Genomic DNA, 15,493 nt, shown 5'->3' on the forward strand with positions numbered 1-15,493 from the left:
AGTCACATACTCTCTGTTCGTATTCAATTAAGTCATTCAAATAAATGAGTTCTCGCAAATGTGTTTATTTGATTTTTTTAATTAAAAAAAAAATTATGTGATGACTAAACATCTCTTTATTCGCAGTATTTACAATCTCACTTTCCCACTCACCAAAAATTTAAAACTCAATTAAAGAGATATGGAAGGATTGATTATAATTGGGATTTCAATAAAACTTTATAAATAGATTTTTAGATTAACAAAGTTTCCAAAAATCACAAAAACCTCCTAAGTAATCAGGCTTTTTATTATTATTTTATCGTTCAAACTTGGCTGAAAAAATGATAAATCATATAAGTTTCACTTTTTCAATTGGATATATCTTTATCAAAAAATCTAGAGAGTGGGATAGAAAACTATCTAAGATATTTAGACAATCTTGTAGTTTATAATAATAACATAAAATTATAAGGTTGCATGATATAAAAACAAAATTTTAATTTAATAATGAGTTCATTTAAGATTAACAGAGACGACTATAGTTAGAGTATTGATGATTGAAGAGCGATATCTATATCATCAAATTTATAAGCAGCACTTGCACACAATATATTATATATTTTTGTAGTTCCGTGGTGTTCTAAAGCTAAAAATAACACATTATTTTATTACAAAGCATGTATTTGGTTTATATGCATGTACCGTGCAATAAACCAAAACTTTTTTATAATACTGTGGGTTTACAATCACCTTAATTGGTTAATATAATGAGTGGAATATAATTAATTCATTAATTAATTGTTTTATATATGGGTCCTTACTAACTTAAGACGTAAAAATTTGGTTGGTTTTGCATAAATTTTGTATCAGCTGCATAAACTACTAGGGTATTACGCCCTCCTATGGGATTTTACTCGGTATATCAGAAACTTTTCGCCCAATCGTTAAGGAATTCCGATTTTTGTTATTTTAGGATCCAAATTACTCAAATAAAAATTTTTTTGATGCTTGGAGTAAATAATTTTTCCCAATTTCTTTCCTGAACAGGAAAAAATTGAAAAAATAACACATAAATTGTTTTTTTTAATTCGTTTGATGAAACTTGCTACATAGGGTCTACCTGACGCAATAAATACAAAAATCCGGTTTATTTTATTATAAAACAAGTAGTTTTGAAACATCGCATAATATATTTTACAAAAAGAATTTGTTTTGGAACGATTCTGGCCCTCATTTACCTAACTAATCCTAAAACACATAAAATTCATTGATTTAACTGTTGAACGAAAACTTGAATAAACAAATCGACTGGACAAATTGTTCCGAGCAATCAAGTCTTAAAATATGCCTCTACAAATTTTTCTCCAGAAATAAATCGAATTTGCTTAGCAGGCTTTCATTTTATTTTATATATACCAAAAACAAATCGACACTCTCTATATTCAGTTTTAAAAATAAAGTATAATTCTTTGTTTTTCTTTTGAATTTAAATGGACACATAAAGTAAGATAAATGAAATATTTCACCTCTCAATTCTTATTCATACAATCTCAATTATTTAACAGTGACTTGTGAAGACTTTGTGTATATGTCATTAATTTAAAAGAATGGCAACTGGAAAATAACTCTTTTATCAAACATAAAAAATAATTTTGTCATCATCAATTCATTTATTTCTTTCTTCTTTTCTTACCCTCCATATCTTCTCTGTTAATTGTCTACATTATGTAATTTTGATCAAATCAAAAGAAAAGACTTCTTTTATGTACAGAATGCACCATAAGTCCATTGATACCTGCACAATCATGTGCCTTACATATAAATTGAAGTCCACATACAAAAAAATAGCACACCCTGCATCTGCACCTTGGGGTAGATATTTGCTTCCATGTTTCGAGCGTAACTACAAACCAGTCCAATTCTCTCTGAAAGTCTTATATCCAGTATAATTTTGGCCCACCTCTCCATCTAGGGCCTTGCATATTGTCCAATTACATCTTATTGCGCTTTTAATTCTCTGTATTTGATGTCCGCTCAGCCTCTTCGTAACACTGGTCCACAAACGGATCTATGTTTCGCAGCAAAAGTTCTACTAGTGTTTTATATACAGTGTGTTCATTTCAAAAGTACCAATCCTTTTTATTCCAATGGGTATTTGTAATAAGTCGAGCCTAGCAGGTGTTGTTTTAAAAAAAAATGTGTATCGAAACTAAGTCCATGAAAAATTTACAATCATTAGAAACTTTATTTTATACCATTTCTCTTCGAATATGATTTTAATTAAAAGGAGCGTTGGTTCAAGCTAGGGGCATATCACGACAAATGTTTTATTCCAATTAATCTTACGTGTGTGGTTTGTCGGCGCAATCTAAAGGCTTGACATATCCCCACAGACAATAATGCACAATTCTATCCAGATGTTAATTTTTTTGTAGATCAATTAACTGTGGAATAAAAAAATATATTGGGAATCAATATTCATCTGTCAAATGCACAATTTACGCTTCACTCTTGTTAGACTCGGAGCCTTGAAGCACAAAGTAATATAAACAAAAAAGACATAAAATTTGCTCTTCAATGGACGCAATAATCAAGCCATAATATTTATTTGTGTTTAATTTCGATTTAAAGTTTATTCCTTTTAAAAAAATCATTGGAAATTATATCTCACGTAGGAGAAGTCTTGGTGGTACTGCTCCAAGTCTCAAATTTATTTATAAATCTCATTCAGGATATATAATTTTATTTGTCGTGTCACCTAGCTTCGAAAAATTTCATTTTTCATAGCTACACATGAGTAGTGCTTCTTCATAATCATGATATTTATGACGATGGCATTCTGTAATATAATATTTAATCACATTCCAGACAATAAAAGTTTTATGTTACATTGAAAAAGATGACGAACTGATAATTCATGTTTTTAAAAAAAGTTTTTTCTTTTCATAAAAACACACAAAAGAAAAGTATGTTATATCAAAAAACAAAATTATCTTTTAAATCTTTTTTGAAAAATTTTCAATTCAGAACTTTTTTCTTGGAATTAATATTCTAAACATATTTTTCATCATGAATTAATTTGTAAGTAGGAAAGGAAAATCTAAGTGATAAAAATAACCACATTGATGTAAATCGTTTGAAAAAATATTGATTAAAAACATTAAAGCAGAATTTACTTTCCCGATATTGTTCTCCAAATACAGTCAATAACAAAGGTTTTCAAGGCGGTTAATTCAGTGCCCTTAAATTAGAATTGAAATTTATTTTTCTTAAACAATTTTTATACAGAAAAATTTTTATTCAAATTCAATGAAAATAAATTTTCCGAGTCGTTTTTGTTGTGAACATGTATTTATTTTTTCATCAATCAAAGCTTTTTCACTTTTTTTTATATTAATTTTTAACCATGTTTTAGTGACCGCTATATGTGTGGGTCTGTCTGTCTATGTGTCTGTCTGTCTGTGGCATCGTAGCACCTCAACGGGTGAACCGATTTTAGTTTTTGGTTTCGTTTGAAAGGAAATTAATTGGGAGTGTTCTTAGCTATGTTTCAAGTGTGAGTTTAGGGTTCCGTACATGAAAAATTTGTCGGGGGTTTAAGAATTTTGTAAATTTCACTTGTAAACTAAATAAATGAGTAATTTTCACAAATTAAGCTGTGATGTCGCTGGACCATTTTTTTATTATTGATTTTTTCTTTTAATTCTACCAATAGTAAAAAATTGAACTAAAAGGCTTGTTAAAATTCATTAAAAATGAAATACAAGAGAATATATTTATCTTCAATTTATCCAAAATCATAAAAAAAAAAAAATTAAGGTTATAAATCGAGTCAAGTATAACATATTTTTCAAGCTTATATTTCATTGTTTCGATGTAGCAAGAACATTTTTAGAGGACTTTACTCGTTTAAATTTTCTTTTCAGACTATTTGTCTAAAACAATCTATTCTATAAATTCCTATAAAATTAATTTTATTAAAAAATTAATACAATTTTGAATGCGAAAATAAAAAAATAAAACAGATGTAGTTTATGTAGTTTAAAAGATAATCATATGAATTTGATCACCTGAGAAGAAGAGTTTTTCGATTTTCTACTTCATAGAACATTATTACCAATTCTATCTACAAAAACATGCATACAAAAGTAATTTTTTCCCATACATTAAAAATTTAATAATATCAGTGTATAAATATTGTATATAGGGGAAAGTGTGGTTCCATGAATTAAAATTTTATACAGTAGACCCGCGGTAATCCGATTCCTGTCTAATCCGGCACCCCTTGTAATCCGACATAACTATAACGGTAATTGCAATGCAGATTTATTATAAATACTTGAATTCTTCGTGGCTGAAAATAGAAAATGATTGAAATCTTATCACTTTGATATGTAATTTGTCGGATTACAAGGTATTCTTTTTCAAAAAGTTCCGAATTACAAGGAGATTTGTGGCAGTACTCTATAGCCCGACAAATTCGATAATTCGACATTACCTTGCAAAACTTTTGTCGGATTATCGCGGGCCCACTGTATTTGGGTGTTTTTTAAAGCCAAATTTTTAAAATATAACTAGTAAAACAGTCTATTCACACACACTATATATTTTTAGCAGATTAAAACATCAAACAGCTATCAATATAAAACTTCTGATCCATGATACATGATATTTATTCGATGATACAGTAGAATGTAGATACCATGAAACATATTCTAATGTATACTTGTGGACAAAAAAATGCGACACTTTGCTATATATCAGATATATTTGGTGGTTGAAAAATACAAATTAAATAATATGTGTTTTAATGCCTCCAAATATATTTGATTACAGCTTTGTTGCACCATATTGTATCCGAAGGCGTTGTTGCTATTAACATGTAATCGTCACAATTCACTCCAGGAAACAGCATCGTTGGATCTATGTGTTTGGAACAATGAAAACCATTCACGTTTCTTTTACAAGCATTCAGTATTCTAATATAGCTACCAATTTCATTTAAATGACTCGTAGAGAATGAGATTTCTTCTTCCTACTTATACTTTGCTTATCTATACTTGGTTACACATAAAAATGGGAATATAATTGTAAAATTAGCTCTCACATATTACCATGTGTCATTTCATGTGTTTAGTTTCAAGGTACATGCGTATTTTAAACCTTACCGCCTCAAAATTTAACGTTATGTTTAAACTGAAATATGGTATAACTTATCAATAATCAATAATTAAAGTTGGGTATGATATACAAAGCAACTACCTTGATACCCGCCCGCTTAACTATTCTTAAAAGTAAAAACCACCGCTTTATAGCCTTCACCTCCCTTGATCTCACTTATCCTCCTTCCATAACATTCGAAGAGATTATTTTACACAGCTGAAATATATGCACAATTATCAATTTTTTTAAAGTTTAAAATAGTCATAGTTCATTGAGTATATCAAAAAGATGGACATGAATTTTTTACATTTACTATTTTAAATGCTTACAGAAATTTTTAATTTATGGTTCAAAATTATGCTCATGGATGGAACACTAAAATATCAGATTAAATTTAGTTTTTTTTTTTTAATATAACTTTATAAATTATAGCTCATGTGTTATTCTGATGTATGAGCTATATTGTTATAAAGTTTCATTCAAATCCATTTGGTAGCTTTTGCGTGAAAGCGAAACAAACAAACAATCAAACAAGCATCCTTACTTTCGCATTTATAATATATAGGGATATACAATGGTCAGCTTATATACATATAGACAAAACACAAATTTTATTTTTATTTTATTTTAAATCCACATTTACATTCAGTCTTCAGTCTGCCTGCGTTCTGATAAAATACGCCCATTTCACTACAAATATTGTGAAGTTAAAAGTATGTATCCGAGAAAGGTACATTTGACTCTTGGGACTACATCTAACCCAATATCCTTTAAATATTCACACTTCAATTCATAATTCATTTAACTTAAGAAGTTAAAATTATAAAAGTAAATTGCATTTAATACAGAATTCCTTTACAGCTAAACTAGACATTTTTATTTATTTTTTTTTTTTTGTTTAATGAAAATAAAGTAAAAGGAAATAAAAATAAAAGTTTTACTTTAAAATAGAACGAACAGGATGAAGTTTAACAACAAAGATGCAGATTGACTAAAAATGTAAAAAGTATTATGTATGAAAATAAGTACATAAGAAGAATTATATTATATTGATGTTCATTCGTTTAAATGACGACAACTGTTGACAAATGTATATAACAAGGCTTGTATGTCGTACTCGCACTGATACTAGTACTGGTACATAGTGACAAAAAGGAAATAGAACAAATTTATCCATTTACTTGTGTGTCGACCTATAAGTGTACAGAGACCTATATGTTGATATCACATATAGAAATCCATCAATTTTGTTAATGACTAGATAGGGTATTGATATCTGCAATATCCAAGCCTCTTTTGGGAACATTAGTCGTGGTGACGTTTTCAAAAAAAAAGTATTCCTTTGTACCAGAATGTTAAATTTCCTTTGTACTGGAAGTTTAATAGTTTCAAAAAATAAAATTATCATTCTTCATAAACAAATTATTGAAAAAAAAGTTATTGTCTCTTTTAATTTTTTAAGACTTGGTAAAATTAAAAATAGGAAAATTCTTTTACTCAAAAACAAAAGATTGTTCTCCTAAAATACCGAAGGTGATGCAATTAATTAAAAATATTTATTAAAAATTGTATATCATTCAAAGTAAAATGTATTATACTGTAAGTGGCACATTTAGATGCCCGATTTTCTAGGTTCTGCTTCGAAGATTGTAAAAAATTAAAATGAATTCGAATCCTTAACTTATGCGAACATTCACAGCCTCTGAGTAATATTTTTGGCCCTTTCGATGGTATCCACTTCATAATTTTATCTGACCATATCTTCTATAACTCTGCTGTTTTCAAAACGATTTTATTTTCTCCTTATTTTTAGCCTTACCACCTTAACTCTTACTATTATTTTTCAATGCAAAGTTCTATCATGGAATTGATTTCATAATAACAATTCCGGTCTGAGTCTGGGTCTATGTTTTGTCTGTGCTTATTAGAAAACTTTATCAAATATTGATAGATATTATATAAAATATTGCTAGAGACTCATCAAATAATGGTAGATAATATTGACTAATGCTCTGGCGTAGTGTATTTATATTCCCCTTCCAACTTTTAATTTTTTCGTGAGTCTCTTAAATTGACTTACCTTGTTTGGAAATTATTAAAATATTACATCGAAAGATAGGTTAATCAACAAAGAAATTGAATCTTGGTAGAATTGGTTCATATAGTGAGATTTTGTAGGCCTTGTCGTCCTGAAGTCTCAATGAGCACGACGATCTAAATACAAATATTTCTATCAAGAGTCATCAGTAAGTTTTGTCAGTCACTTTATTGAGGTATATGGGTTTTTCAAAAAAATTTATATTCATTTTCTAACGCCCATAACTCAAATACGCTTCAGTTTTGACAGCTGTGTCCACTGAGACTTTTGATCAGATGCCAAGATCTACAAAATCTCGCAATCTGGACACGTTTGACCAAGACGGAATCAGCGAAAGGTTAATGCGTTGTCCTTTTTAACACAATAGTTCAATATTTACTTGGAAATTGGCGGATTTCGGGGTAGGTTATCGAGTATATTACGTATTGTATTCTCTAAGTTTGTTAATTCAGTACTTACATAAAATACACATCATCGTCTTTAAACTGACTAACATCATAAGACTATAGAATAAGATGGTATTTGATATTAACTTCTTAAGTATACAACATTTCTACTTGCATGCTTCTAGGTACACCAACAACCGTGATAGAATAAGAGGTACTTTTGACACCAGCGCATACTAAATTCTATGTAAATGTTTTCAATCCATTTATTTATATAGTAAACATTTATTCTTCATCATATAAAAGATAAAACTAGAAATTCGAAGTAAAAAAATGGACAGAAAAGGAAATTTAATTTTCTCTACAGATGTTTTCATTTGCAAAAAAAAGAAAAATGTATGTATGTTTAATTTTTATATAACGATAGTTAAGATGTGATAAAAATTGTGTTTCTGCTATTTAATGTGTTCAACTTGAATAGATTTAAAAATTAGCTGTGGTGTATTTCACCTTTAGAGGTAAAATCAAATATGTTTTTTACGCAAAACCAACAACATATTAATTTAATTATTCATTTATTAACGAGAAATCGAGCTTGAAACGAGTTTCAGGCTAAAAAATAATATTGCAAATAATAAAATTTATTAAACTATTTAAAAAATAGTTTAAGAAAAGTCAGCTACCTGACTTAATTGATTATTTATTTCGTATTTAGTATTTATAGACTTAAAGACAAAATTTTTGTGTGTTATTTCTTCCAGTGAGGCGGTCCGTTAAAAGTACAAATTACATAACTATTGAAAGGAAAATGCGGCGAAATTTTAATTTAACCTTTCACGAAAATCAAACGGCCATTTTATTCTAACGGCTTTAAATAGCCGTTATACTACCACAAATATGTCGGGATAAGTAAAATAATTACTTAATAAAAGAATTTACCTGCAACGAGTAAGGTTGCATCTGTAGCTCATTCTTTTAAATAATAGACATTTGAGATAAAGTATAATAAATGTCATGCGAGCTTAAATTCTCATTTATATTATTATAGATACTTCCAGTAAATTTTTCGATGAATCAAAAAGTCGAATCGATTGTTTTGACCAAAAAACTGATTCTTATAATAAAATATTAACATTTAAAAGTGGTTTGCAATAATATACTCGCTTAAAAAAATTGTGACATTAAAACACTTCGAAATCGTGCGCCATGAATCATGACGTCATCTGTTTTGACTATTCATAGTCTACCTAACAGTTTATACAATTAGAGAACACCAGAGCCCAAAAATTGCGAATGATGAATGAGAGAGAAGACTGTCAGTGAGTTCTCCTGTGTCCTTATCTAATCATATGTCATTAGCTACATATCGTTTACATTATTAAAGTTTTATTCAATTTAATTATTATTTAAATTTAAGTGCACTTTCATCAACCAATATTTTAATTTAATATTCCTAAAAAAATAATTGTGTTCAGTATAAATTGCGGCCACATATTGGAGAATATACAAATCTGCATATTAAACACTTTTTAATTTTTCAGAAAGAATAATACAAAACTGTATATAACCTCTTTGTAAAAAAAAAAATGATATCAAACACAAAATCTCTATTCATCATATGATTAAGACATATGACTATGACAAGGACACATGGGTACTCACTCGCAGTCTTCTCTCTCATTCATCATATCGTTTTCCATGTATAAAGACTCTTTGGATTCAAAACCATTCATACAGGATGTTTATATTACCTTGCATAAATTTGAGTTTAAATATTAAATTTTAAATTAAATGAACGATTAAAAACGGTTTCGAAAGCTTAGGTGATATAAAATTTTTTTGGAAGTGTCTATTTTGGGCATAAAGATAACAATTTTTATTTCAATATTCGTAGTTCAGCAGTAGCATTCTATCAGAGAGATTTAATATATTTCATTCAGCATATCTCTATAATAAATTCTGTATTTCTCTTTATGACATCAATTACCGCCACATTATTTATATACGATAGCATCCTTACTAGATATGTTTAAACTGTGTATATCACTAACGATGCAAATTTTTACTAAAATAAATATATGTTATTTTACGAATTAACTCAGTATGATACAAAGTGGAAATCATCGAGGATATTTTGACGAATAGAAACAACATAATTCAACAAAATTCAGTATTAGTTTTATAAATATAAACCGAATTATAGCTACAACCTTATTAACATTACAATCATTGGCTTAAATTGCTATCCCCACTTTCGGTTTTGAATCCTATTTTGCCATTACAATTTCCGTGTAAAATATAAAAACCAATATATACCAAAAAACATTATTATGGTGCACTAGGGGATAGTCCTGATAGTCGAATTGGCCATATTACCCATAAAAATATAAAATTAGACTTGATACCATGACAAAATTTGAAAGTGAAATTAAAATTGATTAAAAAACGAACAAGATATAAGCAATCAAAGATTGCATTCAAAGCCTGCCTATCTTCTTTCAGCAAAACAAAGTTTTATATGTAATCTCTATGGCGATACCCATGTATGACGTCACTAGTGGGTATCTTACTCTTTGTTTAATAATGAATTTTAAACGTTCATTTCTTGCATACTTGTAAAAATTTTTTAAATCCAACTTCACTTTTCTATTCGTGATGTGAGAATGCTTCATCTGAAGTGATAAAAATAATTTATCCTCTTTTGGGTTGGTTAAAGAACCAATCCCCTATTGGGTTGTTTAAATAAAGAAAAATAATCAATTTATATATATTATTTCAAGTCTTTCTCATAAATAATATTGAACTTCGCCAACAAAACTTTTTCTTCAGGCGTTTCGGTTTCTCTTTTGAAAAGTCTTTTAAAAACTTTGAAACTAATGTTAAACAAGTTAAATATACAAAATTTAAAAAACTCCCGACAAATATGATTTATTAATTGTAAACCAATTTTTGGAAACTTTGCAATAAAATATTTTCAATCGAGTCGATTCGACCGTTATGGGGCTACGATGTCACTTTAAACTCTTTAAACTCATAATACTCCTTCAAAAATCAATACTAAAGATGGGATGAAAAGGATACTTAGAAAGCTATCATTTTTTGGGGCAAATTTTTTTAAATATTTTACTTGAAATTGAAATATTTGCGTTTAACTTTATTCTTTTGAATTATTATTTTTTAATTAATTATTTTACCATTTCACTTTTCGAAATGGATCGAATCAGGTTTATTTGACTATTAATTTCCATAGTAATTATTTATATGTCATGCCTTTTCCAAGCTGAATCGATTTTGAAAATCATCGCCAATTTTTTGGTTTATTCGGGTACGGAAACCTAAGCTTGCTCTTGAAACAACCTCCGTTAAATTACCTTTCAAATGAATTGAAAAATAAAAAAAGTTTTGTTATAACACTTATATGCGATCTTTCCATTTTTATATCAAACAATTCAGTTCCACAAGTCAATTTTACATTGGAGAAGATATTTTACATCGGAAGGTTTGATTACTAATACCCCTGAGTTGCACGTAAATTTGTTCATTAATCATACATCAGTTATCGACATATGCAATTTTAGTAAAACTACATGAATTTCGTTTTAAATCTGCTTAAAGCCAAGAACAACATCAAGCTAAAAGTAGTGCATCGGTGCCTCCATTTTTCACAGACACACTCTGTTTCAGTGTACTCTACGAAAAATTTGGTTTTTTAATATAATAACAAACTTTTAAATAAAAAGTAATTTTAACACCTAAATAAAATGAGAAATAAATTCATTTAAACTAATAAAGTTTTAAATACTATTTTCACACAGATTTACAAGTTGAAAACGATTTACACAGTTTATTGAAAATATATCGAAAATTTTAAAAAGCAACTAAAGAAAAAAAAACAAATTGTTAACTTAAACGAAGGCGTCAAATATAAAAAAGTTTTAAACTTAATTTGTGTGTTTATTTACACCTTTGTATGAATGTCGAATGTTTGTGTTAAAATGTAAATAAAGTTGTTAAAAAAGATTTGTTATTTAACGAAGTTGTAAGAAAAACTTTACGATTAAAATCATTTAATATTGATTGTCATTTATTTATTATAAAATCTCGTACAAGGGGTTGCATAAGTAAATATACTATCATAACGAGTATTAATTTCTTTTTGATTACTTATTGATTTGTGAAAAGCCTTGGTTCCATAAATTTTCTATTGTAACGATTTGAGATACTAGTGTTTTTGGGAATTGGATATTGTTGACACAAGGACATTGTAAGAAATGGTTTTATAAAAAAAGGGGATCGGACTAAATATTTTTTGTCACTTCAGACGAAGGATTATTACTTCACGAAAAGAAAAGTTGTTTTTTAAAAATCTTTACTAATTAAACAAATAGGAAGATACTCACTAGTGATGTCATACGTGGGTATAGTCATAGAGATTACATATAAAACTTTGTTTTACTAAAAGAAGGTGAGCAACCTTTGAATGCAATCTTTGATTGCTTATGACTTCTTCGTTTTTTAATCAATTTTAATTTCACTTTCAAATTTTGTCATGGTATCAAGTCTGGTTTTACATTTTTATGGGTAATATGGCCAATTCGACATCAGTATTATGCCCTTTTCCATTATTGTTTTCAAAATTAATTGATTTTTGTAACCAATACTAAATAAAATAAAGCTCTTTATAATGGTATATTATAGTATCCCTACTGATTCACCTGCTTGTATATTGGAAAACTAAATTTGAAAGTTATATGATGTAGAAAATAGTTCTTTTCAGGATGTCCGCAGTATATTTCTTTACTTAATACGTTAGAAAATTAATTTTTTTTCTTGTTTTGTTTTAGGTAAGTGAATCAATGAATATCTGGAATTCAAGGCTTCATATTGTAAGAAAATTTTTTTAATTTAATTGAGTGAGAATAACGCAGACTTATTCAATATTGTTAAAGTTAAAGCTGGGCTATCGCGATAGGTTCAGAAAAATGCAGTCTCGGTAGTTTTTATTTTTCCGACAACGGGCAAACTCAAAATTTATTGATATATAATCTGTCAGAATAATAAAGAAAATCGATTATTTTTATTTTGCTGTACTTATTAACATATAAGAATAAATTATTGGACTAAGAATAATTAAGGATGTATGAGCATGGCAACAATAATTGATTTAAAGGCTCAAAATTTATTATAGGCAAATTTTTACTCAAAGATTATGTGGTAAAATTTCAGCTTAGGTATCCATGCAAATTTTTAAGAAAAATATCATTGAAAATCGATATAAAATACATTGCTCTTATGGAGAAATATCAAAAACGACATATTTTGAAAGTTTTTGATAATTTTCACTTGGAACGAATGAAAATAAATTTTCAAAAACTTTTTAATAAAAAGTAAACATATTCAACGACATAGAAAAGAAAAGAACCAGTGTCTCCATCCATTTAAGGGATGTACGAGCAGGATTTATTTAAGATTGAAATTATTTTTATCTTATTTTCAACTTTGATGATGAATTTTAGTATATCTTTATGAATGTACACGAAAAATAAGAATACAATTTTTCGTTACCTGCCTTAGTTCAAAATTTTCAATTTTCCATATTTTGAAAAATACGCCAGATATCGAAAAATTGTATTCTTACTTTTCGTCTTATATCGTCAAGTGTTAACAAAATTATAAATATTAATTTTTAAATTTGTGCCCTCACTACCGTGCTCAATTCATCCTTAAACAACAGTAGCATTGTAGAATTGTATTTATAAATGGCAATGTATCTCCTTGTCATAAAAAGGCACGAAATACATATAGTACTATATGTAATCCGTGCATTTTTTGTGACACAGAAATATGTTAATGGGCAGCCAGATAAAGTGATTTAGACATCTTTTTTTTTAAGGTTAATCAAAGAGTCCTAATTTTATAACTACGTTCAAAATATCAAGTATAAAAACATTTGATATAATATTTTGTTTTAAATATTATACTTGAATAACCTTAGACACAAAATTGTTGTAAATTTTCTACTAACGAACAAAAAAATAAATAAATAAATAAATAAAATCCTTCCTGTATTATTAATTTTAAAAAAACACATTAAATATATGTTTTTAAACATCTCCACAAAAACTTTTTTTAGAACATCGTGTTTTTCCTTTATATTAAAAAAAATATATATTTAGGAAATATAATTTTTGATAAACAACAGTTTCCTTTTAAGCAAAAATGTTATAATACTGTACTTACTTTCCACATCTACAACATTTTGTATTTAAGTGTTTCTAGCGTGATTTTATGATTTAATGGTTTTGTAGGAAAAAAGCCCTTTTGCTATTTTTTACTAAACGAAAAATCATGTTGTAAATAAGACGAAAATACTAAGGGAAAGTAGAAAAATTTTGCAGTTGTCTAGGTGAGAAAACTGAAACATTTTAGTTTTTCTAGTAAGTGGCATTAAAAATTTTGCATAACGTTTCAAATTCGGATAAGTCTTAACAGTACAATGTGTTTTTGAATCTACAGATTTTCGTATCTTTTTAACCAATTTCAAACAAAAAAGGAGGAGGTTATCAATGCGACTGTATGTTTTTATTTTATGTATGTTACCTCAGAGCTAATCCAGCTTTTGCACCAATAGAAGAAAGACAAAAGCAGAAATATTTGCAAGGATCAACATCATATTTTATTCCTATCAGACCGAAATTGTGAACGCTAGCTTTGTGGATACGAAATTTGCCGAATATTAATAAGCCGGTATTTTAATAGAGATTTCATTCCGTAATACATCAGCTCTTTGTAAAAAGTATAAAGGTGTAATTTTTAACCGACTTTAAACAAAAAAGGAGGAGGTTATCAATTCGACTGTTTTTTTTTGTTTTTTTGTTTTTTTTTTTTTATGTGTGTTACCTCAGAACATTCGACTGGGTGAACCGATTTTGATGATTCTTTATCTATTTGAAAGCTGGTGCTTCCTGTGTGGTCCCGTTTCATTTCGGTCGAGTTCTGATAACGGCATCCATGAGAAAACTGTAAAAGTCTTAAATTTGCATTAAGTATGCAGGACAAGGGGACGAATAACTCAATATCACGCCAACCGATTTCGTCGATTCTTTTTTTAGTGACAAATTAGTTAGTGTACTTCAGATTCACTTAAAATCACAATGTAAAAAAAACTTAAAAAAAAAAGAAAACCGACTTCAAAAAATAACTTTTCCAAAATAAATGCACTTAAAAATAAATAAATAACGTTAATATAATGTAGTTAAAATTCTTGTTATTTTTCTTGCTAATGTAGCAAACTATTCTGTCAGAGTTGTTTCCTTGGCTAACACCGACTCCAAAAATAACAATAACTTTAACTACCTTCATTATATTATCGTTATTTTTTACTTTCTAGTACATATTAATTTATTTTGGAAAAGTTTTTCTTTTGCAGTAACAGTCTCGTATCTCAGACATGATATTGATTGTCGGTCAATCGAATTGTTTTCGTTAAATGAAAATTATCCTTTGGAATTAATAACTATGAAATCTTATATTTATTACTCGAAAACAATTTAATAGACTCACTCTTGTTGGCGCTTGGAATAATTTTCCTTGCTTTAAACAAGCTTTCGACTAAGAATACAAACAATTGTATACGTGGAATAAAAAATTATTCTTACCGAACCTCAACCATAGCATCCGAGACGATACTTGATGATTTATTTATTAAAAAAATGTTTCCAGTGCAAACGGGGCAAATGTTGTTCAACCTAGTTTAAATATTTTATTTTCTACAAAAGTTTTACACATTTTTAACATTTATATGATGTTAAAACATAAATATCTATAGTAATATATTTATAATGTTTATTGGAGGAAGTCCATA

This window comes from Chrysoperla carnea, chromosome 5 (assembly GCF_905475395.1).
Source record: "Chrysoperla carnea chromosome 5, inChrCarn1.1, whole genome shotgun sequence".
Classification (NCBI taxonomy): domain Eukaryota; kingdom Metazoa; phylum Arthropoda; class Insecta; order Neuroptera; family Chrysopidae; genus Chrysoperla; species Chrysoperla carnea.